We start from the raw sequence: 26,240 nt of genomic DNA, 5'->3' as shown, positions 1-26,240 counted from the left end.
TCCTCTCTTTCACTGACCCTCTGTCCACCTTACCAAGCATGATGTCCAGGGACTGGTCCTTCCTGATAACATATTCAAAGTAGAGTATGAGAGACGAAGTCTTGCCATCCTTGCTTCCAAGGAGAACTCTGGTTGTACTTATTCCATGACAGATTTGTTCGTTCCTCTGGCAGTCCATGGTATAATCAATATTCTTCGCCAACACCATTAATTCAAAGCATTGATTCTTCTTCAGTCTTCCTTATTCACTGTTCAGCTTTCACATGCAGATGCGATTTAAAACACCGTGGTTTGGGTCAGGCCCAGCTTAGTCTTCAGGGTGACATCTTTACTTTTTAACCCTTTAAAAAGGTCTTTTGCAGCAGATTTACCCAATGTGTCCTTTGATTTCCTGACTGCTGCTTCCATGGGTGTTGATTATGGATCCAGTAAAATGAAATCCTTGACAACTTCAATCTTTGTTTATGATGATGCTGCTTACTGGCCCAGTTGTGAGGATTTTTGTTTTCTTTATGTTGAGGTGGAATCCATACTGAAGGCTGTAGTCTTTGATCTTCATCAAGAAGTGCTTCAAGTCCTCTTCACTTTCAGCAAGCAAGGTTTTGTCATCTGCATATTGCAGGTTGTTAACGAGTCTTCCTCCAATCCTGTTGCCTCATTCTTCTTCATATGGTCCATCTTTTCGGATTATTTCCTCAGCATACAGATTGAATAAATATGGTGAAAGCATACAACCCTGACACACGCTTTTCCTGACTTTGAACAATGCAGTATCCCCTTGTTCAGTTCCAACGACTGCCTCTTTATCTATGTACAGATTCTGCATGAGCACACTTAAGTGTTCAGGAATTCCCATCCTTGGCAATCATCCATAATTTGTTATGATCCACACAGTCAACTGCCTCTGCACACTCAATGTAAAACAGAGGTAAACATTTTTCTGGTTATCTCTGCCTTCAACCAAGATTCATCTGACATCAGCAATGATATCCCTCTTTCCACCTCGTCTTCTGAATCTGGCTTGAATTTCTGGCAGTTCCCTGTTGATATACTGCTGCAGCTCACTCTAAATGATTTTCAGCAAAATTTTACTTGCGGGTGATATTAATAATACTGTTGGATAATTTCTGCATTCAGTTCGATCACCTTTATTTGGAATGAGCACAAATACCGATCTCTTCCAGTTGGCTGGGCAAGAAGCTGTCTTCCAAATTTCTTGGCATAGACAAGTGAGCACTTGCAGCACTGCATCTGTTTGCTGAAACATCTCAATTGGTAGTCCATCAATTCCTGGAGCCTGTTTTTCTGCCAACACCTTCAGTGCAGCTTGAACCTCTTCCTTCAGTACCATCGGTTCCTGATCATATGCTACCTCCTGAAATGGCTGAATGTTGACCAATTCTTTTTGGTATAGTGACTGTGTATTCCTTCCATCTTCTTTTGATGCTTCCTGTGTCAACTAATATTTTCCTTGTAGAAACCTTCAATATTGCATCTCCAGGCTTGAATTTTTTCTTCAGATCTTTCAGCTTGAGAAATGTCCAGCATGTTCTTCCCTTTTGGTTTCCTAACTCCAGATTACTTTACTTTGTCTTCTGGAGCCACCCTTTGAAATTTTCTGTTCAGCTCTTTTACTTCATCATTTCTTCCATTTGCTTTAGATACCTGTTGTTCAAGAGCAAGTTTCAGAGTCTCTTTTGACATCCATCATAGTCTTTTTTTTCTTTCTTGTCATTTTAATGACCTCTTGCTTTCTTCACATATGATGTCCTTGATGTCATTCCACAACTCGTCTGGTCATTAGTGTTCAACGTGTCAAATCTATTCTCGAGATGGTTTCTAAACTCAGGTGGGATATACTCAAGCCTGTACTTTGGCTCTCCTGGACTTGTTCTAATTTTCTTCAGCTTCAACTTGAACTTACATATGAACAGTTGATGGTCTGTTCTGCAGTTGGCCCCTTTGTTCTGACTGATGATACTGAGCTTCTCCATCATCTCTTTACACAAATGTAGTTGATTTGATTCCTGTGTATTCCATCTGGTGAGGCCTGTGTGTATAATCGCCACTTATGTTATTCAAAAAACGTACTTGCAATGAAAAAGTCATTGGTCTTACGAAATTCTATCCTGTGATCTCCAGCATCATTTCTATCACTGAGGTCGTATTTTCCACCAACCAATCCTTCATTTCCACCTTTTGCATTCCAAACACCAGTAATTATTGATGCATCCTGACTGCATGTTCAATCAGTTTGAGGTTGCTGAATTTGGTAAAAAAATCTTTAGTTTCTTCATCTTTGACCTTAGCGGTTGGTGCGTAAATTTGAAAAGTAGGTCACGTTAACTGGCCTTCCTTGCAGGCGTATGGATATTATCCTACCACTCACAGCATTGTACTTCAGGATAGATCCTGAAATGTTTTTTGATGATGAATGCAATGCTATTCCTCTTCAGGTTTTTGCTGCTGGCATAGCAGACCATATGATTGTCCGATTCAAAACGGCCAATACCAGTCCTTTTCAGCTCACTAACGCCTAGGACATTGATGTTTATGTGTTCTATTTTGTTTTTTATGATTTCCAATTTTCCTAGATTCATACTTTGTACATTCCAGGTTCTGATTATTAATGGATGTCCGCAGCTGTTTCTTCTCATTTTGAATCGTGCCACATCAGGAAATGAAGGTTCCAAAAGCTTGACTCGATCTACGTCATTAAGTTTACTCTGAGGAGGCAGCTCATCTTCTGGGACAGCCTCTGACAATGTTCCACTGCTATACAAAAGGCTTTCACTGGCTAATTCTTTTCAGAAATAGACCACTAGGTCCTTTTCCTAGTCTGTCTTAGTATGGAAGCTCCACTAAAACCTGTCCACCATGGGTGACCCTGCTGGTATCTGAATACCAGTGGCAGAGCTTCCAGCATCACAGCAACACGCAAGCCCCCACGGTACGACAAAATGACAGACATGTGGGGGGAGCATTGTTAACAACTGCCAAAAAGTGGAAACAACCTAAGTATCCATCAACAGATGAATGGATAATATGTGGGAAATCCATACAATGCAGTAATTCAGGCATGAAGAAATATGAAGTTCTGATACATGTTAAAACATGGATGAACCTTGAAAAGATTATACTGAGTGAACTAAGTCAGACACTACTGGACAATATTGTATGACCCACCTATATAAAATACCTAGAACAGGCAAATGCATAGAGACCAATGTTTATTAGAGCTTACTAAGGGCAGGTGGGAGGGGAAAATGGAAAGTTATTCCCTAAGGAGTATGGAGCTTCTGTTAAGGGTGATAACAAAAAAATTTGGAAATGGATAGGGATGACAAGTGCACAGCATGGTGAATAAATGTCACTGAAATGTACACATACAAATGGTTGAAATGCCAATTGTTTTGTTATACGTATTTTACCACACACACACACACACACACACAAAATCCACTTGTCTAACTTGCTCTTTGAATGGGATCTTTACCTATGTGTGATTTCATAACGCCATCTGGAAAGTGTTGGTTTACTGAGTTATTCAGTTCTTCCAAATGTTGATACAGTTCGTTATATAATATCACTATTACCATCATTATTACCACAAATGTCTTTACTAGAATGCTATCAAGGTGGCCCATACAGATTTCCCCAAATTCTAACTTTTGCCTGAACGCTCCAATTTTATCATTAGTAACAAGTTCATTTTGTTCATTTTCAAAGAAATGTTTGCCAGATACCCAAGTCTGAATAACCATGGTTTTCCAGTTGTTCTTTCAATTAAAGAAGATATTACATGAAAATGGGGAGAGGGGTAGCTGAGCTAGCAACTCAATCACACAAATTCTTTTCCTCTGCAGCACATACCCATTTTATCACACAGATACTCTAGAGCCAAGTGTAGTAAAATTTAATTTGTACTGAAAAAGAATCTGAAGGAAAAATGAGGTTTTTTTTTTTTTAACTGTATGACATGAAGTATTCATGACAGAGAAGGAGAGAAGAACACACACTATAGACAATTCAGTGCCACTGCCTTGATTTCCTGCTAAGGTATCAGCTGTTTTACTTAGCATTGCTTTTGTATCTTTAATCCAAACATCACAGAGAAAAGGCCATAAAATATTTTAGTATTAATATGAACAGGTTTTACTCCTAAGGGTTCAAGGACTACACTTTGAAAACTACTGACTTACATATACAAACAAGCCTTTAAAATGTAAGATATGTGCATATTTAAATTAAAACTAAAAAGCCTAAGGCCAGTGGAGACCATTTCCACTCATAATGACCCTATAAGATAGAGTAAAACTGTCCCATCAGGTCTTCAAGGCTGTAGTCTTTACAGAAACAGACTACCACATCCTTCTCCCACAGAGCGGCTGGATTTGAACTGCTGACCTCTTGGTTAGCAGCTGATCGTTTAACCACTGAGTCACAAGGGATCTAAAACGTCTCTAGACGTCAAAATGTCCCCCAGAAGCAAAATCCTATCCTACTCAACACTGAGAAGTAGTGTTTTGAAGGAAAACCATCTAGGAAGTCTAACCTTGCCTGTTTTTTGTTTTTTTTTACAGAAAGAAAGAAAAAAAATGGAATAAACTCAATTTTAGGTCTATCTTCCCACCTTTCCTAAACTTAACTATTTGATGATGGAATGCAATTGTCCATTCTGAGTTCCGCCTACAAACAACACTTGAATAACATTACCAAATTAAACTTTTCCTACTAGGGAAATGAGATTACCAATTTCAAGAGTGATACCTTCTATATCTCACATGCGTTAGAGGGAAGATAGACCAAGGTTTCTCAACCGTAGGAGTGCACACCAAAATAACCTGAGGTGCTTTTTCAATACATGTCAGGATACCATCTGAGCCACAGCAAATCAGAATTCATTCAGCAATTACTTGAGTGTCCACTATACACAAAGCACTGCAATAGGTGATAGGGATTGTCTCAGTCACCCAGTGCTGCCATAACGGAAATATCACAAGTGCATGGGTTTAACAAAAAGAAATTCATTCTCTCACTGTCTAGTAGGCTACAAGTCCAAATTCAGGTCACAGATCCAGAGGAAGGCTTTCTCTCTCTGTCAGCTCTGGAGGAAGGTCCTTGTCATCAGTCTTCCCCTGGTCTGGAGGCATCTCACACAGGAACCTTGGGTCCAAAGGACACACTCTGCTCCTGGCACTGCATTCTTGGTGGTAGGAGGTCCCCAACTCTCTGCTTACTTCCCTTTCATATCTTCAGAGATAAGAGGTGGTGCAGGCCACACCCCAGGGGAACTTCCTTTATACTGGATCAGGGATGTGACCTGGTAAGGGTGTTAAAATCCCACCCTAATCCTCTTTAACATAAAATTACAATCACAAAATAGAGGACAACCACACAATACTGGGAATCATGGCCTAAGGAAGTAAACACACACATTTTTGAGGGGGATATAATTCAATCCATGACAGGGATACAGCAATATATAAAAGACACATGGTCCCTGTCCTCTTAAAGTTCACATTCCAGTACAGGGAGACACCATAAACACGTAGACAAATAAACAGGATTACCTCAGTCTATTAAAAAAACAAAACACAAGGGAAAGTTTAGTCCAAAGGACTAATGGACCACAACTACCACAATCTCTGCCAGGCTGAGCCCAGAACAACTAGATGGTGCCCGGCTTCCACCACCAACTGCTCTGACAGGAATCACAACACAGGGTCCTGGACAGAGCAGGAGAAAAATGTAGAACAAAATTCAAATTCAAAGACACAAAAAAAGACCAGACTTGCTGGTGTGACAGAACCTTGAGAAACCACAAGCCTATGGCCCCCAGATACCCTTTTAACTCAGTACAAAAGTGCTCCAGAGGCTCGCTCTTAGGCTGAAGATTAGACAAGTCTATATGGCAAACAATAACACACTTGAGGAACTGGCTGCATAATTTAACCATGTTTATGAGACTAAATGAATACACCAGCCCAAAAGCAAAGATAAGAAAGCAGGAAGGGACAGGCAACTCAACAAATGGAAACAGGGAACCCGGCGTGAAGGGGAGTGTTGACACATCAAAGGTTTGGCACCCAATGTCCTAAAACAACTTGTGTATTAATTCTTTAATAAGAAACTAATTTGCTCTGTAAACTTTCACCTAAAACATAATTAAAAAAAAAAAGGCGAATAGAAAAAAGTATAATGGGACCAATTTCACTATATTCTCACCAATATCAGTAAAGATATTATCGAAGTATTCAATGTTCTAAGTGAAAGTTATTTTATATTTTTCTATTTAGAAAGGCCATGACACAATCATGTCCATAAATTCAAAATTACTTGTTCTACGTTTGGTGGTGGGCAAAACTATGGCTCCTATTCTTTGGGAAATTTTCAGCTCAAGGCTAAATAGGTAAATTCTCTCACAGTTTCAATTTTAACTTACATCAGTTCCATGAAAACAACGTTAAATTCCTGAAAACTGTAGAATTTAATGGTTTTATGAATAAGGGGGGAAAAGAGCACCTGTACTCCCGAAGGCAACTTTGGGCAATAACTAAGGGTGATCCAAGGCAAGGTATTCCCCAGAAATTACCCAAAAGAAAAAAGCATCCCTTGGCAAGCTGACCCATCACAAGGATTGTTTACAAAGGAATCAGGCAGGGATTCTGCATTTTGTACTTCTGTGAAGAACTGGTAGCAAAAATTTAAAGATAGTCAATTTACTGCTTTTAAATTTCTTCTAAGAAGCAAGTACAAAGCCTCTTACCTAGCCTACCTATGGTTTAAAAAAAAAAAAAAAGCTGTGGGTACCAAGTAAGTAAAAGGCCAAACACTTCCCTGAATGTCAACTACTAAAAGGCACTGCTATTATCAGCCCAGCCTTCCTTGAACAGTCAAAAATAAACAAATAAGATGCCAGAGGATGTTTAAGCTTTCAGTACACACCCCACTCCATATACACAAACAATAAGCAATCTGTTCAGCCTATAACAAACCAAAACACCAGCTGCTGTCCAGTCAGTTCCAACTCACGGCAACCCCCCGTATGTCAGAGCAGAGCTGTGCTCCACAGGGTTATCGATGGCTCTTTTTTTGGTAAGAAGATTGTCAGGCCTTTCTTCCAAAGCACCTCTGGGTGGACTCCAACCTTCAATCTTTCCGTTAGGAGCTGAGCACGTTAACCATTTGCACCAGCCGGGGACTCCTATAGTAGTGGTTTTCTCAAACTCTTGCTTTACAAACCTCACAGAGAGCTCTCATGATTCTCTCTCCATATACTATACATCACTCGGTCACAAATTCGTAAATATTGCATGCCTGCAAGGAAGTACCTTCTTGGATACAAACAACTTTTAACTGCCCAAAAGAATAAAGGACCAATTCCAGAAAAAAACCTGTGATTTGTCATTGCCATCTCTAAGCATTTAGAGCCCAGTCTTTGCAAAGTTAGTTCCTAAAGGCTCAAATTGAATGACAAAACTCTAAATAAACTTTTCCAATGGCTGCCACCCCACAGCTGTAATAAATTTCAAGCCCCTTAGTTTAGTTTAGAATTGCCCCTATATACTCTTCCTCCCCTAGTCTCATCTCCTGCCATCTCTCCTCAGTCCTCATCAACTGACACCATGTATAAAATCATAAGGCACATAATCCCCAGTTGACAAGATGGGAGGATAAAGATGAAAGTCAGATACTATCTCTGCGCTGCGCCACAGGGCCCTCTCCCAGGCCTTGTCTGAAGTCTTTCTTTGCTTGTATCCTTTCTGATTACAATAAATGGGTAAATGTAGGTACAAATAAAGGAGCCCTAGTGGCACAATGATTAAGCTCTCTGCTGCTAACCAGTGGTTTGAGCCCACCCAGTGGTTCCGCAGGAGAAAAGACCTGGCGATCTGCTCCGGTGAAGATTACAGCCTAGGAAACCCTACAGGGCGGTTATACTCTGTCAAAAGGGTTGCTCTGAGTTGGAATCAACTCAGCACACAACAACAACAAATTAAAAAGTTTCCATGAATTTTATAAGCAGTTATAGAGAATCAGCAAACCCATAGGGGGTAATAAGCCAGCAGGGGCTAGCAGGACAGAGATTTGTGAAGACCCAGGTCTGGGCGGCTGGGTGACAGAGAAAGGCTGCACAGGCTAGTCCCAGGGGATGAGAGAGAGAGAGAGACAGACAGACACAGAGAGAGAGAGAGAGACAGAGAGAGAGAGGGGCCAGCTGGTCTGAAGTGATGGGAGTTGTGCAGACTTCTGAGCCTATGGCTGGTACCCAATGAGCTGGCCCTAGGTGGCCAGGGATGAGGTTTAGATTAACTTTGGGTGGTTGGGGTAAGAGAGACAAAGTGCCATGTAAGTGACTGGTGACAAGGAAATGATAAAGGTGAGGTTTGCCCACCTTGCCCCTTTAGCAGTGCATACACTTTGAAAAACACTGCTCTAACCAGGACTGTGCAAATCAAAAGGTCAAGGCTTCTCCAGAGGTCCGTTTGTGGCCAAACTGAACCGAGCAACTAAGTGAAGTAGGCTTAACACAGCAAAGTTCAGGTTCACTGGAAGAACCAAGAATGAAAGAAGCTGTGGTCAGAGAAAAGAAATTTCAAGTTCAGAACTGCAGCTCCAAGGAGCAAAGAGAGGCACAAGGTGAGCAGGTAAGGAGTTCATTTGACATTAATTGAATCTGTAAGCCTTAGAAGGTGAAATATTGTCAGTAAGGAGAAAATACAAATGAGTTAATTACTAACATTTAAAAAGCAACAGTTCCACAGCCAATACATAGGTGGTTCTAAAGCCAATAATTTACCAAACCTGAAACTTGAGGCTGCCGAGTCGATTCCGACTCATAAGGACCCAACAGGACAGAGCAGAACTGCCTCACAGCGTTTCCAAGGAGTGGCTGGTAGATTCAAACTGCCGACCTTCTGGTTAGCAGCTGGGTTCTTAACCACTACGGCACCAGGACTCCAGTAATTCACGAGAACATGCAAAATAGTCTCTGTAGTGATCACCTGTAACAGTCAAACAGAGTATCTAAATTTAAGTGAAGGTGATATACAGAAATTCAGTTTTATGATAAAAGATGAGCTAAAAGATCACTTATTCTATTAAAGGACTTCATATTTTAAATCATTTACAGTAAGTTTCTTTAAAATAACAAGTTCATCCATTGTTAAGTGAGTAGATTAGCCATTACTGAACATATACACAATCATCCAGAAACATTTCTATAGGACATAAAGCCCATATTTCATTTTCCCCCTTGACTAGCTTCTCTATGAGGAAATACTCTAACCAGGTTCTCTCTCAGTGTCCCTGCTACAAGATCACATGAGTATGTCTGCAAGGTTACATAGCTCCTTGGCCTCATTTACTGAAGTCTCTCGATCCCAGACGTCTTCCCTATTTGAGTCCTGCAGGCTCTCACAGACACGCTAGTTTCTAACTACTTCCTCATACCTTGGATTAGGCTACTTATCTGTCTTGCCTAACTAATACCACACTTGCTACTCTGATCTAGTCCCCTGGTTTCTATCCTACTGATGCTACAGTCGCTTACATATTCTTTAAAAGCCAACTGTTGTTAACAAACAAGTCCAACAAACTCCAAGAACATGCCACGTCTATTTCTCCAGGTTGTGGCTGTCACTTGCTCAGCCTTTTATAGTTCTCCTAGGAACACTTTCCTCACGCTGGTAACAATCCAGTTTGACACTGCAACCACACACTGCCTAGCATGTAAGCTTTTAAAACTGGGGGAAATCCCTAAGCATTTAGAGAACTATGCAATATAGAAGATTCCTGTTTATTCATCTACACATGCAACCATCTACACATACACACACACACACACACAGCTACTAACCTCAAGGGTGGAGGTTCAGACCCACTCAGTGGCACTACGGAAGAAAAACCTGGCGATCTGCTTCCATAAAGACTACATCCAAGAAAATCCTACAGGGTGCAGTTCTACTCTACACACATGGAGTCGTCATGTCAGAATCAACTGGACAGCAATGGGTTTGGCCAGACAGATAGATATATCTTTCCAAGTCCTGTTTGATTAATTATGTGATTTTACCCTATGGAACTTACACAGATTTAGCATACCATGTTTATGAAGAAAGTAGGTTCCTTCTGAACTTCACCATTCCCAATCCAAAATTTCCCTGCAGAGGAAAAGGGAAGGAGTAAATATCATCAATAAGGTTTTCTTTAATTTTTTTTCTTTGTTAATTGCAGGGAACATTTAACAATATAATCTGCATCAAGACTAAAATTTATAGTTCTCTTAAATAATTTTCTTAGTGATAGAGATTAAGAAAAGACACATGTTCGGCACACCCCATGTAACACAAATCTACCAAAAATGTACTTGTTTTTGATCTTCTAAAGGGAATCCACCAGGCGCTCCTTGGAAACTCTGTCCTATAAGGTCACTATGAGTTGGAATTGATTTAATGGAAAAAGGTTTGTTTTTTTTTTCATTTAAAGGGGTATTTTAAAGAGGTTATGTATGACTCCTGTCCAACAAGTATAAAAGAGAACAATATTACATAAGGGATATAAACATCAAGAAGGACTCCACCCACTCCACCTTGGGCTCAATTAGCCACTTCTCCCTTGGTGCTTCAAAGTACAGGTAAGATAATTGCTCTTATCTAAGTCCATCTTATTCCATACCAGAAGGCAGACCCTTTGTTTTATATATAGATGTATCCCCAGCATCAAAGACCAGGAGGCAGTAAGCATGCAAATGTTTGTCATTTAATAAAATTATCAGGATGTTAACAAAACCATTTCCATTAAAATTATTACAGAAAAAAATACAATATTTACCTACAGGGCCTGTAAGTCAACAACTGAAGACTATTGTTGTCAGGTGCCATCGAGTTAGTTCCAACTCACAGCAACCCTATGTACAACAGAATGAAATACTGCCCAGTAACCGCGCCATCCTCACAATCCTTGCTATGTTTAAGCCCGTTGTTGTAGCCATGTGTCAACAGATCTTGTTGAGGGTCTTCTTTTTTGCTGACACTCTACTTTACCAAGCATGATGTCCTTCTCTAGGGACTGGTCCTTCCCGATAACATGCCAAAAGTACACGATCTCACCATCCTCACTTCTAGGGAGTATTCTTGCTGTTACTTCTTCCAAGACATATCTGTCTGCTCTTCTGTCAGTTCATGGTATATTAAATATTCTTCGTCAACACCATACTTCAAAGGCATCAGTTCTTTCTCAGCCTTCCTTATTCATTGTCCGGTTTTCACATGTATATGAGGCAACTGAAAATACCATGGCTTGGGTCAGGTGCACCTTAGTCCCCAAAGTGACATCTTTGTTTTTTAATAATTTAAAGAGGTCTTTGCAGCAGATTTGCCTAATGCAATACGTTGTTTGAAACTGAAGACTACCCTGCCATATATAAATGAGTTTAAAAATACAAATATTATAGACAAAGGGTTCCCAAACTCTGATCCTTAAATAGTAATCTAAGAAACCATACTGGCTAATGTAACAGTGGATGTTATAATAGGTAAATTCCAAAACTGTGGCATAACACAATAGTTTATTTTTAATCCATGCATACAGAAAGACCAAAATCAGTGTTAATGATCAGTTTGAGGAGGGTGGAGACGACCCAGGTTGACAGGTGCTCAGCTCTATTTGACCCCTCGTTTCCAATGTTGCTCTGTCATACATACAACTGCCAGACAGAAGGTGGGAAAGAGAGAGGATCGATCAAGGGGGCTTCGTATTTGCAATGGATAAAGTGACACTCAACACTTCTGCTTAATTTCCTGTGGAAAGATCTCAATCATATGGCCATCCCCAACACCAAAGGGACTAGTAAATATAAGTTAGCTGGCATCAGGGATAAAAAGAAACAAGCTTGGTAAAGAGCAAGTCTTTATCACAGAAGTTTTTAAAAAATACAGATTCTAGGGTGTCATCCCAGGTGATTCTCATTCAGTAGGTCTACCAGGACCCAAAGAATCTGCATTTAATCTCACCAAGTGACTCCGATATATGTCCAAGTTAGGAAACACTGGCTTAGGTAGTAAAGAGCATGAGGCAAATGGGAAAAACAAAACAAAAAATTTTCATGTTAAAGTTTAAAACAATGTACTAGATAAAAGGAAAACTAAACGATAATGAAAAATTGAGCTAATTCTTCCCTACTTTGGCCTGTAATAGCAGCCTCTTGTAGCTTTCTTCCTACCTCTTGTAGCTTAATTTCAGGTTTCCTTTCCTCTACTCATCCTATAGTCTCCACTATACTCTCATTGACCACGAGCTCTGCTCATTCCTTGAGTGACCTCATTCACATTAATTATCACCTAAAACACTTTTCTCTGAATCCAGCCTCACATTTAACCGCCTAGGATTCCCAACGTGGTGCAGAAGGTTAAAACACTCGACTACTAACCAAAAGGCTGACGCTTTGAACTCACCCAGATGTGCCTTGGATGACAGGCCTGACGATCGGCTTATGAAAGATGACAGCCTTGAAAACCCAGTTCTACTTTGCACACATGGAGTCGCCATGAGTCGGAATCAACTTGATGGCAACTAACAACAACTATAACACTTCTCCAATGTAGAACCACCTAGGCCGTGGTCAAAACCATAGGAATCATGGAGGTACTGTCCTGCTCCTTCAGCCTCTATAATCCAGTTACCAAGTACTATCCATTTTTGACTTCCTAAAAATCTATGTATCTATCCCCACTTAAAAAACAAAAAACCAACATTGTCATCGAGTTAATTCCGACTCAGTAACCCTGTAGGACAGAGTAGACCTTCCCCACAGTGTTTCCAAGGAGCAGCTGGTGGATTTGAACTGCCAACCTTTTGGTTAGGAGCCATGGTTCACTGTAGCTCTTAGTCACTGTGCCACCAGAGCTCCACTGCCAGTGTCTTATTTCAGGCTTTCTTTTCTTTTCAAATGATAGAACTACCAGTTCCCCAGCCTCCAGCTTCATTTTCAAATCAATCTATATATTCTATACTACCTCTCCTTCCTCACGATTTGTTCAAAATTCACATCTGACACTGATTTCCTGCTTCAGATCTTTCAGTGGCTCACTACTACTTTCAGAATAAAGTTCTAACTCCTTAGAACTTAGCTCACAGGATCTTCGTGATACAGCCCCTGCATATCTCCAGGAGGGTCCTCTGTTGACATGCCAGGTCCTCTGTGTTAGAGCCATTCTTACCCCAGACATTTCTCCAAACACATTCTTGTATCCTTTGGAGTCTGGAATAGCACTCAATGTACAATAAACGAATCAATCAAATGAATGCATGAATAAAGTTGTGCTGAATTTGGAATGGCAGACTGATAGCTAATTGGAATTATCAAATAAGCAAATGTCAGAGAGATTAGAACTTAGGTGAAAATTGAAAGAAATTAAAAAAAAAAAACTAAATAAATGGAAAGACACCCCATGTTCATGGGCTGAAAGACAATATTGCTAAGATGGCAGTATTCCTCAAACTGATCTACAGATTCAATACAATTCCCATCAAAGTCCAACAGCCTTTTTGGCAGAAATTAACAAGCTGATCTTAAAATTTACGTGGAAATGCAAGTAACCCAGAAAAGACAAAATAATCTTGAAAAAGAAGAATAAAGTTGGGGGACTCACACTTCTCAGTTTCAAATTTACTACAAAGCTACAAGTAATTAAGACAGTATGGGACTGATATAGCCCAGTGGAACAGAATTCAGAGTCCAGAAATAAATCCTCACATTTACAGTCAGTTGATTTTTGACAAGGATACCAAGACAATTTAAAGGGAAAAGAATAGTCTAGACAAACAAAAAAATGAAGTTAAACTACCTCATAGCATATGTAAAACTTACTCAAAATGGATCACAGACCAAAATATAAGAGCTGTAACTGTACAACTCTTTGTACTAGTTTCCTAGGACTGCCATAACAAATTACAACTTGGTAGCTTACAGCAAAAATTAATTTTCTCACAGCTGAGGCCAGAAGTCTAAAATCAAGGTGTCCACAGAGCTGCCCTCCCTCCAAAGGTTTTAGGGGAGACTTCTTTCTTGCCGCTTCCAGCATCTCAGGCTCCAGTCGTTCCTTGGCTTGGGGGTACGTGATTTCAGTCTCTGCCTTCATCTTCACATTGCCTTCTCCCATGTGTTTCTAGGTCTCTCAGTCTTCTCCTTTTCTATCTCTTACAAGGACATTCCACTGGATTTGGAGCCCAAGATAATCAGGGTGATCTCATCCCGAGATCATTACCTTAATTACATCTACAAAGACCCTCTGTCCAAGTAAGATCACATTTACAGGATCCTCGGGTAAGGACTTGGACACGTCTTTTTCAGGACCAGTGTTCAACCCACTACACTCTTCAGGACTTTGAATTAGGCAATTATTTCTTAGATATGACAACAAACGAACAAGTAACCAAAGCAAAAATAAATTGGGCTTAATCAAAATTAAATACTTTTATGCTTCAAGGACACCATCACAAAAGTGAAAAGACAGGTTACAGACTGGTAGAAAAATCTGATAAACGTTGTATCTGATAATGGACTTGTATCTAGAATATATAAAGAACTCCTACAACTCAATAAAAAGAAGACGAATAACCCAATTAAAAAATGAAAAAGGGATCTTAATAGATATATCTCCGAAGATAAGAAGACAATCACAAAGGACATATGTTATTTAATTCCATTTATACAAAATATCCAGAAAAGGCTAATCTACAGAGACAAAAACAGCTCAGTGGTCATCTACAGCTGGAGAGGATACGGATTTAGGGAGTGACAGCTTAGAGGTGAGGGGTTTCTTTTTGGTATGATAAAAATGGTCTAAAATTGATCGTAATGATACTTGTTCAGTTCTGTGAACTGAATTGTATAATTTAAATTGGTAAATTATATGGTGGGTGAATATATCTCAACAAAGCTATCTGAAAAAGAAAAAGTGATCAAATTTTTCAATCCAGAAACTGATGCAAGGGAAGAGGCTACCTCTCCAAAGTAATTTGTGCTCCCTACTATAAAATATAAAATCAATCTCTCTCTCGCTCTTTTTTTTATACCTTAGATAACAGGAAATAAAGTTAAATGTAGCGCTCAATTGTAATAACTCTCATTTTAGAGTTAGAACAAATATTTCTTACCTGATTTTACTTTTTAAGTATTTTAATTATCCTATGCTGCATGTTTTAGTGTTATCTGTACAAAAGATTGACCTTTAAGTTGTTAATAAACTAATAAATTAAGTGGCCTTTTCCCTAAAGCTGTGAAGTAATAACTGCATCCAGACTGTTTTCTATGCCAATCACCAAATACAGAAAAGAATGTTAGTAATTTTTTCTTTTTTTTTTTAATGAGCTTCACATAAGGAGGATAGTTATCATATAAATAAGAATGGGGAATGGTGGAAATAAAACCTCAAGTATTTGATAATTGTAATCATTTTAACTTTATATTTGCACACAACATACTAGTAACTGTTTAAAACATTACTAAGTAACCGGAGATTTCATTAAATTTTGTTTTGAATCAGAAGTATTACTGTGTGACTGATTTGCTTTCATGTGGCTGTCTACCAGGAATATTATCCAAACCAAAAAGACTTAATCCTAAACTACTCTCTCCAGACACACAGCATTTTTCCAGGGTCACTTCACCCCAGAGTACATTTACTAAATATCAATTTTATGTTAGACTAGAATAATGACAACCAAATAATAAGATAAAATGCTGAAAAACCTAACACAACCCAAATCTAAACACCTGGATTATCTGATTCTTTTTTAACTGCCATAATCAATGTTTGACTTCATTTTCATAAAGTTTAATTTATCCTACTGGGACTAAATAACGACAACAAAAATATATGATTAAAAAAAAACAAAAAACCAAACCCTGTGCCATCGAGTCAATTCCGACTCATAGCAACCCTATAGGGCAGAGCAGAACTTGCACTATAGAGTTTCCAAGGAGCACCTGGTGGATTCGAACTGCCAGCCCTTTGGTTAGCAGCCATAGCACTTAACTACTACGCCACTGGGGTTTCCAAAATATATGATAGTCACTCTAATTGTACTTATAAGTGAGCCATTAATATGACTATGTGGGACCTTTAAAGATATACTCACTTCTATTCAAACTTTTGCTTAGTACTTAATGTCCTCAGTTTATACTGAAACATATTACATACAGTCTGAATTACAGCAATAGCCACCTAACTGGCCTTGGGTGTTTATCTGTCTTTTGTAAACTACTCTTCTAAAACCTGTAATATAGTGGTAATTTAACTTTCAGGGGTCATAGGCCCCTCGGAGAATCTAATAAAAGTTATGGGCCCTCTTGAGTAAGTACATATATGCACATTTCTCTCCAAGTCCTTCACAGACTCTAAGAAAGCACAGCTATAATGACTTCTCATTGCCTACCAATCAAATCCAAACTTCTTAGCCTGATATTTAAAGTACTTCATAATGTAGTCACAGTTAACCTAGGTAATTTATCTCCTGTTCTTTCTCAACTACATGCACCAATCAGGGCTCTCTCTTTACTATCCCAACATAGGCACACCATCCTCTTTCTGATTTGACCTTTTGGTTCCCTCTTGTTGCTTCCATGCACAACTGTCTGCTTTTTACAAATACTTCCAGGTAAACCTAAAATACCTCCCCTACCATGACGGTATCCCTCTGTCCATGATCAGATCATCTGCTCCTTTCTGAATTCTGAAACAACTTACCTACATCTCTTAAAGAGTTCACCATGTTCTACCTTGTATTATACCAAAACTGTCGTTGCCGTCGAGCCGATTCCGACTCATGGTGACCCTATAGGACAGAGTAGAACTGCCCAATAGGGTGTCCAAGGAGCGCCTGGTGGATTAGAACTTCCAACCTTTTGATTGGCAGCCATAGCCCTTAACCACTATACCACCAGGGTTTCCTTGTATTATACAAAAAAAAAAAAAATTTTTTTTTTTTTTTTTACCCAAAAAGTTAGGAACATAAAATACACTTGTTCATTACATTTTCAAAAAATGTTTTATGTTTGTCTTCAACCTCCACAACGCTTTTCATGGGAAGTATCTCACACACTCTGTATTTATGTATATCTTTTCTCCTCTCATAGCCAATAAGATCCTTAAGGGCAGAGACAGTAGCTAATGTACTCTTGGGTGTCCCACAGTCTCCAACAGAAAAGGAGTACCCTTGATATAAAGTACCTCAGTATCTGGGCCTCAGTGTTCTTCAGGCACTTCATGCATTCTGTATCCCAAATTACAAGATTTTTCAAGGATCATCTTCCCCTGTGCCTCCATAAACAAAGTTCAAAGTACAAGTTCCACCCCTTAGTGGGTACTGGATCAACTGTGAACTTACTAACTAAAATAGTACTTAAGTTATTCTCTCTACTCACTGAGATATGCCAACCCTACTATTATGGATTGAAATGTGTCCCCCATAAAATGTGTGTCAACTTGGGTAAGCCATGATTCCCAGTACTGTGTGACTGCCCACCATTTTGTGATCTGATGTGATTATCCTATGTGTTGTAAATCCTAACTGCTATGTCAGATGGATCCTGGCTGAAAGCAGAGAATACCAGAAGGATGTTTACCTGTGTTTTATTGATTATGCAAAGGCATTTGACTGTGTGGGTCATAACAAACTATGGATAACACTGCGAAGAATGGGAATTCCAGAACACTTAATTGTGCTCATGAGGAACCTTTATATAGATCAAGAGGCAGTTGTTCAGACAGGACAAGGGGATACTGATTGGTTTAAAATCAGGAAAGGTGTGCCGCAGGGTTGTATTCTTTCACCATACCTATTTAATCTGTATGCTGAACAAATAATACGAGAAGCTGGACTATATGAAGAAGAACAGGGCATCAAGATTGGAAGTAGGCTCATTAACAACCTGCGTTATGCAGATGACACAACCTTGCTTGCTGAAAGTGTAGAGGACTTGAAGCACTTACTAATGAAGATCAAAGACCACAGCCTTCAACATAAAGAAAACAAAAATCCTAACAACTAGACCAATGAGCAACATCATGATAAACGGAGAAAAGATTGAAGTTGTCAAGGATTTCATTTTACTTGGTTCCATAATCAACAGCCACGGAAGCAGCAGTCAAGAAATCAAAAGACACATTGCATTGGGCGAATCTGCTGCAAAGGACCTCTTCAAAGTGTTGAAGAGCAAAGATGTCACCTTGAAGACTAAGGTGTGCCTGACCCAAGCCATGGTATTTTCAATCACATCATATGCATGTCAAAGCTTGACAATGAATAAGGAAGACTGAAGAAGAGTTGACGCCTTTGAATTGTGGTGTTGGCGAAGAATATTGAATATACCATGGACTGCCAAAAGAATGAACAAATCCGTCTTAGAAGAAGTACAACCAGAATGCTCCTTAGAAGCAAGGATGGTGAGACTGTGTCTTACATACTTTGGACATGTTGTCAGGAGGGATCAGTCCCTGGAGAAGGACATCATGCTTGGCAGAGTACAGAGTCAGCGGAAAAGAGGAAGACCCTCAACGAGGTGGATTGACACAGTGGCTGCAACAATGAGCTCAAGCATAACAACGATTGTAAGGATGGCACAGGACCGGTCAGTGTTTCGTTCTGTTGTGCACAGGGTTGCTATGAGTCGGATCCGACTCGACGGCACCTAACAACAACAACAACATGATATTAATGAGGCAGGACACGATCTACTGGGTTGGGTTGCCTCTTTTGAGATACAAAAGAGAGACGGGAGCAGAGAGGAGACACACCTCATTATTGCGAAAAGAAGAGACAAGAATGGGTGCATCCTTTGGATCCAGGTTCCCTGCACTGAGAAGGTCCTAGACCAAGGGGAGATTGATGACAAGGATCTTTCCCCAGAGCTGATAAAAAGAGAAAACCTTCCCTTGGAGCTGGATCCCTGAATTCAGACTTCTAGCCTCATAAACTCTGACACAATAAATTTCTGCCTGTTAAAGCCATCCACTTATGGTATCTGTCATAGGAGCACTAGGTAACTAAAAAGTTTGTTCATAAAAACGTTCAACATATCAAGAATCCTCACCTAATGACCATTAGCCCAGAAGGGAGCCCCACACCTTTAGTACTACTGCAACGTTTAACTCCAGTTATAAAACAGATTCAGAAAACATACATACCAACATCCCAAATTATATATGCAATATATACATTTTATGTATACACATGCCTTTGAGTTGCGGTGTCGGCAAAGAATATTGACTATACCATGGACTTCCAAAAGAATGAACAAATCCATCTTAGAAGAAGTACAGCCAGAATGCGTCTTAGAAGGGAGGACGATGAGACTTCATCTCACATATTTTGAACAAGTTATCAGGAGAGACTAGTCCCTCGAAAAGGACATCATGCTTGGTAAAGTGATTGTTGTCCTTAGGTGCCGTGAAGTCGGCTCTGACTCACAGTGACCCTATGTACTACAAAACGAAACACTGCCTAATCCTGCGCCATCCTCAGAACCATTTTTATGGTTGAGCCCATTGCTGCAGCCACTGTGTCAATCTATCTCACTGAGGGTCTTCCTCTTTTTCGCTGACCCTCTCTTTACCAAGCATGATGTCCTTCTCCAGGTACTGGTCCCTCCTGATAACATGTCCAAAGGATGTAAGACATCGTGCCACATCAGGAAATGAAGGTTCTGAAAGCTTAACTCCATCCACATCATTAAGGTGGACTCTACTTTGAGGAGGCAGCTCTTCCCTAGTCATCTTTTCAGTGCCTTCCAACCTGGGGGGCTCATCTTCTGGCACTATATTAGACAATGTTCTGCTGCTATTCATAAGGTTTTCACCGGCTAATTCTTTTCAGAAGTAGACTGCCAGGTCCTTCTTCCTAGTCTGTCTTAGCCTGGAAGCTCAGATGAAACCTGTCTGCCATGGTAAAGTGGAGGACCAGCAAAAAAGACGATGACCCTTAATGAGATGGACTGACACAGTGGCTGCAAGAATGGGCTCAAGCATAACAACCATCATGAGGATGGTGCAGGCCCAGATATGTTTCGTTCTGTTGTATGTAGGGTTACTATGAGTCAGAACTGACCTGACAGCACCTTACAACAACATCAACAAACACTACAGAAAGCAGTGAAATAGCATACAAATATAGGAACTTTTTTAGGAACCCCTAAACATGATATGGAAACCTGGTGGCATAGAGATAAGTTCTACGACTGCTAACCAAAGGCTCAGCAGTTCGAATCTGCTTGGTGCTCCCTGGGAACTCTATGGGGCAGTTCTGCTCTGTCCTATAGGGTCGCTATGAGTCGGAATCGACTCGACAGCACTGGGTTTGGTTTTAAACATGATACGGAGCTATAGAGGCTGCTAACCAAAAGGTGAGCAGTTTGAATCCACCGGCCACTCCTTGGAAACCCTATGGAGAAGTTCTACTCTGTCCTATAGGGTCACTATGAGTTGGAATCGACTCGATGGCAATGGAAACATAATATAAAAGTTTACGACCAAATGACTGATACTACGACATACGTGAACCTTAAAAATAGTATGTTAAATGAAGGAAGTCAGACAGAAAGAACCCCATATTATAGTACTTTGTTTATATGAAATAATCAGAATAAGTAAATCCATAGAGACAGATAGTAGATTAGTGATTGCCAGAGGCTGAAGGGAAGAGGGAATAGGGAGTGACTGCTAATGGGATATGGGGCTTCTTCTCAGAGTAATGAAAATGACCTGAAATTAGACAGTGGTAATAACTGCACAACTTTGTGAATATACTTAAAATCGCTGAACTGTACACTTTAAAATGGTGAGTTTCACGTTATATAAATTACACCTCAGAGTCCTGGGTGGCGCAAATGTTTAAGCCCTCAACTACTAGCCAAAAGTTGGTGGTCCAAACCCATCGAAACGAGCCTAAGAAGACAGGCCTGGTGATCTGCTTCTGAAAGGTCAGAGCCTTGAAAACCCTATGGAGCACAGTTCTACTCTGCACACATGGGGTCACCACGAGTCAATATATATAGCTTTCAATATATGTGACCTAAATCATATCTCAATTTTTTAAAGTTTATGACCAATGACCAATTTGGTCATTTTACCTTGAAGAAAACTTTTTCACAGGAATCTTACTTAGTACTTTGTTTTCTCAGGCTGATTAAAACTACAGGTTGCAAGCTAGTCCCCTACAAGCCCCTTTTTAAAATCATAGCATTAAATTCTTATACAAAGAGATTTTGTATTAAGAATCCAGAGTGCTGAATTCCTTAAAAAAAAAAAAAGGAGTTCTAAAGACACTAGGCATACCTGCACAGTTAACAATGGCAGCAAGTAACATACCTGCTCCTATAAGCCGTGATCTGAGGACATCACTCCCTATTGTAGTCCCCATAGGCATGTGAATTTGTGAACCCTGATCTAAACAAAGATCTTCTATCTTTCTTATTATAATGAGTGTACTATGAATCACTACTAATAAATTAAATGCAATCATGTAGGATTACATTTTTATTAACTTCAAAGAGAAAAATACTGACAGCAACACCTGTTGAATAAAACCCTAGAAGTGTTACAGATTCATGCTGTGTAAACTAAAGCGAAATAATCTGGGGAAAAGTTCATGTTTCTACTCTACGAAGAATAAGAAATTAATTTTAGTTTAAAAAGTCTCAAATTATTTTCACTAATTAATACACAGTAGTAAGTAATAACTTTTACCCACATAATTAGGTACTGGCCTAAGATGAAGGAAAGCTCTCTTATTCAGATTACTGATTAGGTATTTGAACAAACTGCTTTATTTGCTCACTGATTTTATATTTAAACCATCGCTAACTCTCCTGATGCTTAAACACATAATGAAAAAATGACTGCTACCCACCTACAGCTTGTACATAATAGGCTGTATTTTCAAAACTAGAAGAAAACAAAATACAAGATGAATACGGAAATAGATTTAGAAAAGTAGATTCTACTACTTCCAGCCTCAAATGTAAATGAAGCCAATTCGTTTTATGCTTTTGTTCAGCTAAATTTATGTCAAGTAACTTCCAGCTTTAAAACTCACCTGTACTTATTCAGACCTCATCCTGCTTTCCTCCAAATAATTCATCTTAGCTGAGCTGCTTTTTCTGTAGATGAGAAAGTTCAAATAGTATTTATATTCCATTTGACTTTTACCATCACTTCTAACTGTAAAGTATCAACACACGAGACGACTTCTAAAACAGTTATTCCGTTTAAACTAGGCAAAATTAAAAATTAAACTCGTTTCTCAATGTCTTCCAAAAGAGAGACCAGATAAGCCAATGGCTTAGTGATTTACAGGTAAACCTCAATGTTCTTTTACTCCCTCTGAGCCAGGCCATTTTATTAACTTATCCAATCACCCTCAAGTTTACAGGTGACGTTTTAACAGATCAACTTTACCACTTAGTATTACTAAATATTATATAAAACTGGACTAGCATCACAGTCACTTCATAAGTGCAATTCCTAAATACCGTACACAAAGGTGCAACTGGATTTTATGACCAACTGAAAACACAATCCTATTTCTGTTTAAACCTGACAGTGAATAAAATAGTATGCTCTCCTAAAAGTTTACCAAAACTGTAGCACATACAATGATTTAAATCATAAAAATAACTTTCCCAAAAGTACAGGATTAGAAACTAAAGAAACCGAACAATCGTTACCTCAACCATTACTTATGGGAACACAAAGTTATTTAGAATGGTAAAAATTCAAGGAAAATTTAGATTTTGAGTTTCACACCCTTGGCGTATAATGTGAGATAACTGTACACGAATCAGTTTCCAAAGAGAAACCAATTTGTTTTATTTCAACTGAGCTTTGCTTGTTATTCTTTAACAGTGTTGTCCAATAAAACTTTCCCTGATGATAGAAATCTTCTATTATCTGTGCTGTCCAGTAGGATAGTTAACAGTCACATGTGGCTACTGATCACTTGAAATGTGGTTAGCAGGACTGAGGAAGTGAGTTTTGAAATTGATTTAATTTTAATCAACTTAAATGTTCATTGCCACAGGTGACTAGTGGCTGGTGACACAGTGGTTAAGAGCTATGATACTAACCAAAAGATCCGCAGTTCGAATTCACTAGCTGCTCCGTGGAAACCTTATGGGGGCAGTTCTCCTCTGTCCTACAGGGTCACTATGAGTCGGAATGGACTCCACGGCAACAGGTTTTTTTTTTGTTTGTTTTTGTTTTCCGGCTAGTGGCTGTACTGGACAGCGCAGTCCTACAATTTGAAATAAAAGGCATAAGATTGACTGAACAGTTTTTCAAAGTATCATGTCCTGAGATGATGTCAGCACCAAGTAGACCCCTTCTGCTACCAAATGATACACACCTTCAGCACCAGCCTAAACATAAAATTCACTTAGGAAATGAGAATTCATACTACTTAGATTCAGAACGCAAGGCACAATATTCACTAAGAAACGATATTAAAAAGCACATCTCAAAATTTCCCCCATTATTTTGCAAAACAGGTACTGATTTATGGAATAATTTCCCAATGCATGCGAGTTAACTATTCCTTCAAATCTGTCCAATTATCTTCTGTTCACAAAAGGAAGGGAGGAAAGCAAAAATAAGTTCTCAGCACTAATAAGTTTCCTACGACTCGGTAAATTTCATGTTTCTTTTTTTTCCCTTAAGGAAAGATACAAACGTCTGCAAGCGCCTGCATCTCCTGAAAGCCTCATTACCTATGTATTTAGACAAACGAATCATTCTGATACCATTGCGATTTCCTTCCTACATACAAAATATTTTTTCAGGCCAAGAAAGTCACGAGTCAGGTAATCTCTGACCAGCTCTTCCCAAGCCAAGTAACCAAGAACGTGCACAAGATGTCAAAAGAAAACAAATCTGGCAACCTGCACGTTGAATAACTACTACCTAAGCAGAATCACCTGCTCTGAACCAGGATCCATCCAGCGAAGCATACAAGCAAGGTCGTGACCCTAGGTCACGGCCGCCCGCACCGCTCCGCGCGCCTGCGGGAAGCCACCTGTCAGGCCTGAGCCTCACCTGGCAGGCGACAGGAGGCGCAGGCCGACAGCGCGGCCCCGCGCGGTGGACGGAGCCCGGGACTGAAGGAGACCGGGTGGGGGTAGCCGCTAGCGATTCACACGCGGACGGAGAGTGTAGACGCCTGTCCCCGAGGCGGGACCCCTGCCTCCCGCACACCCACCCCGCCGGGCAGGCGTCCAAGCCGCCCACGTCGCCGGCCCGCCCTACCTCCCTTCCTCCTCAGTCGGAGCGCTGCCCCTCCGTCGCCCCTCACCTACCTGGTCGCGGAGTCTGAGGAACGCCATGGCGGTCGCCGCCGCGCCCACTCCAGCCTCCGCCGACGCCCCGGCCCGCCGCTGCCACCCCGGTGGCCTCAGCAGCTGCCCGGGGCTGCGGGTCGGCGGCCGGCTGAACTGAGGAGCCCGCGGGCAGGGGGGAACCGCCTCCCGGGCCGCCCGCCGCCGCAGAGAGGTGAGGAGCCCGGCCGGTCCCGCCTCCTCCTCCTAAGGACTCCACGCTCTCTTCCTTCCTTTCTTTCTCTTTTTCTCGGTTGTCTCCACAGGCTGCCCGAGCGGCCGCCACAGCCCCTGCCGCCTCCTCCTCCTCTCACCCCCTTCCCGAAATACCCCGTCAGCCCCCGCGGCAGCGCCGCTCCAGCCCGCGGCAGCGCCGCTCCAGCCCGCGGCAGCGCCGCTCCAGCCCGCGGCAGCGCCGCTCCAGCCCGCGGCATCAGCGGCATCCAAACTCCACTCCGCAGCATTGCCACCACCGCCCGCCGCTATTGGCCGCCGCGCGGGGGAGAGGCCAGAGAAAGCTGAGCGCCCATTGGCTACGCCGTTGCGCTCCCCGGTGGTCCCCCGCGCCTGCCGGAGGGGGAGAAGGCGGGGAGGAGGAAGTCGCGAGGGGTGGGCGCGGAGCTGCGGCTGCCGTGGGCGGGGGAGTCGGGAACGTGGCGGAGCCGGGGGTGGGACGGCCAGGTGTAGGGGCACTGGAAGGGTGTGAGGTAATGCCTGGGGGCTGCAATCCAGGGGGAGGGGGACGATGCTGGCTCTCCCGAAGGAAGGGAGGCGTATTTGCAGCCAAACAGGTTGTGGACGCCTGAGCCTTTTTTTTTTGCTTGCAGTCCCAATCCTAAGCAAGGCTGTGGTCCCCCTTTCGTAAAGGCCCCCTGCCAGGCTTGCTTATCTTCTTTTTTCTCCCTTTATTCTTATGCACCTGAAGGATTCTGTCTCCCACGCAAGAAAAACCAATTAAATATAAAAAACGATGTGCAATATTTCTAATAAGTATCGTCCTTGGATGGGAAGAGGAATAACTCCCTAACCCTGCCAGACACACATACACTTCCTAACTTCCTACCCCCCCCCCCCCAGCCCCTCCAAGCCACCCCACAGCTCTGAAACTGCTTCTCTTTCTTAGGTAGCTGCACACTGTTACCATTCCAGGATTGTGTGGCAGAAGACTGTTGTGCGCTTGTGTCTGTCCTCCCAGGTGGCACCAGCCCCTGGTTAATAAAAGGCCCCTGGTGAATAAAAGGTACAGATGGTTAGAACATGAACCTGTGACGTCAGACTTTGTTTTAAAAAGGCCCGTTTTCCCCATATCAATTGTATCTCTTGGGATAGACTTTATATTTAGAGGATCGATTTGAGTCTAAAAGCAGTCTGGATGCAGGAAAGGGGATCTACGCCAGAACCGTCAGATTATTATAATGCTTCACTTATAACAATAAGCTTATCCTTAGCCCCATAATAAAATATCAGAATCTGCAAGATCAAAAACAATGCAGATTAATAGTACAAGCCTTCCAGTATTCTTTGACATATCCATGTCTTGATGCTCTAGAAACAATTTCTACCTAAAATTATATTCGTCGTCATAAATTACATTTTCTACTTAAAATGCAGACGTTCTCATAACAGTGAATGCAACAATCGTGACAAAACTACAAAGAAAGTCCAACTGCTCTTGCTTTGTATTATCTTCAGTACCTCATGCCTTTCCCTTTACTTCAACTCCAGCGGAGAAAATAGGGATGCTATTTGTCCTCCAACCTCTCCTTATCTGTTCAGTGAAAGTGAATGAGTTACTGTTATGAAAGCATTTGAGTTCTGCATATCAAAGTTGTGATAATATTACTAAAGCACTTTGTAATTACAGGTCACC

At 40.9% G+C, this 26,240-nt stretch overlaps 1 long non-coding RNA gene across 3 annotated transcripts in view; it reads right to left on the bottom strand.

Annotated features, from left to right (window-relative positions):
• The window catches only part of LOC104847272 (uncharacterized), a 38,816-nt gene extending 15,298 nt beyond the window's left edge, over positions 1-23,518 (bottom strand). For 2 of the 3 annotated variants that reach the window (XR_010318955.1, XR_010318956.1), the window contains exons 1-4: positions 23,129-23,518; positions 22,099-22,162; positions 10,108-10,166; positions 8,809-9,008 (exon numbers count right to left, since the gene is read on the bottom strand). This is a non-coding gene — a long non-coding RNA (uncharacterized LOC104847272). The remainder of the gene's footprint in view (positions 1-8,808; positions 9,009-10,107; positions 10,167-22,098; positions 22,163-23,128) is intronic. The other variant, XR_002784440.2, reaches the window with a different exon arrangement.
• Positions 23,519-26,240: the final 2,722 nt, after the last annotated feature.

Source organism: Loxodonta africana, chromosome 22 (assembly GCF_030014295.1).
Source record: "Loxodonta africana isolate mLoxAfr1 chromosome 22, mLoxAfr1.hap2, whole genome shotgun sequence".
NCBI lineage: Eukaryota > Metazoa > Chordata > Mammalia > Proboscidea > Elephantidae > Loxodonta > Loxodonta africana.
Note: the sequence above shows the minus strand (reverse complement) of the source record. Positions and strands in the feature narration are given on the sequence as shown.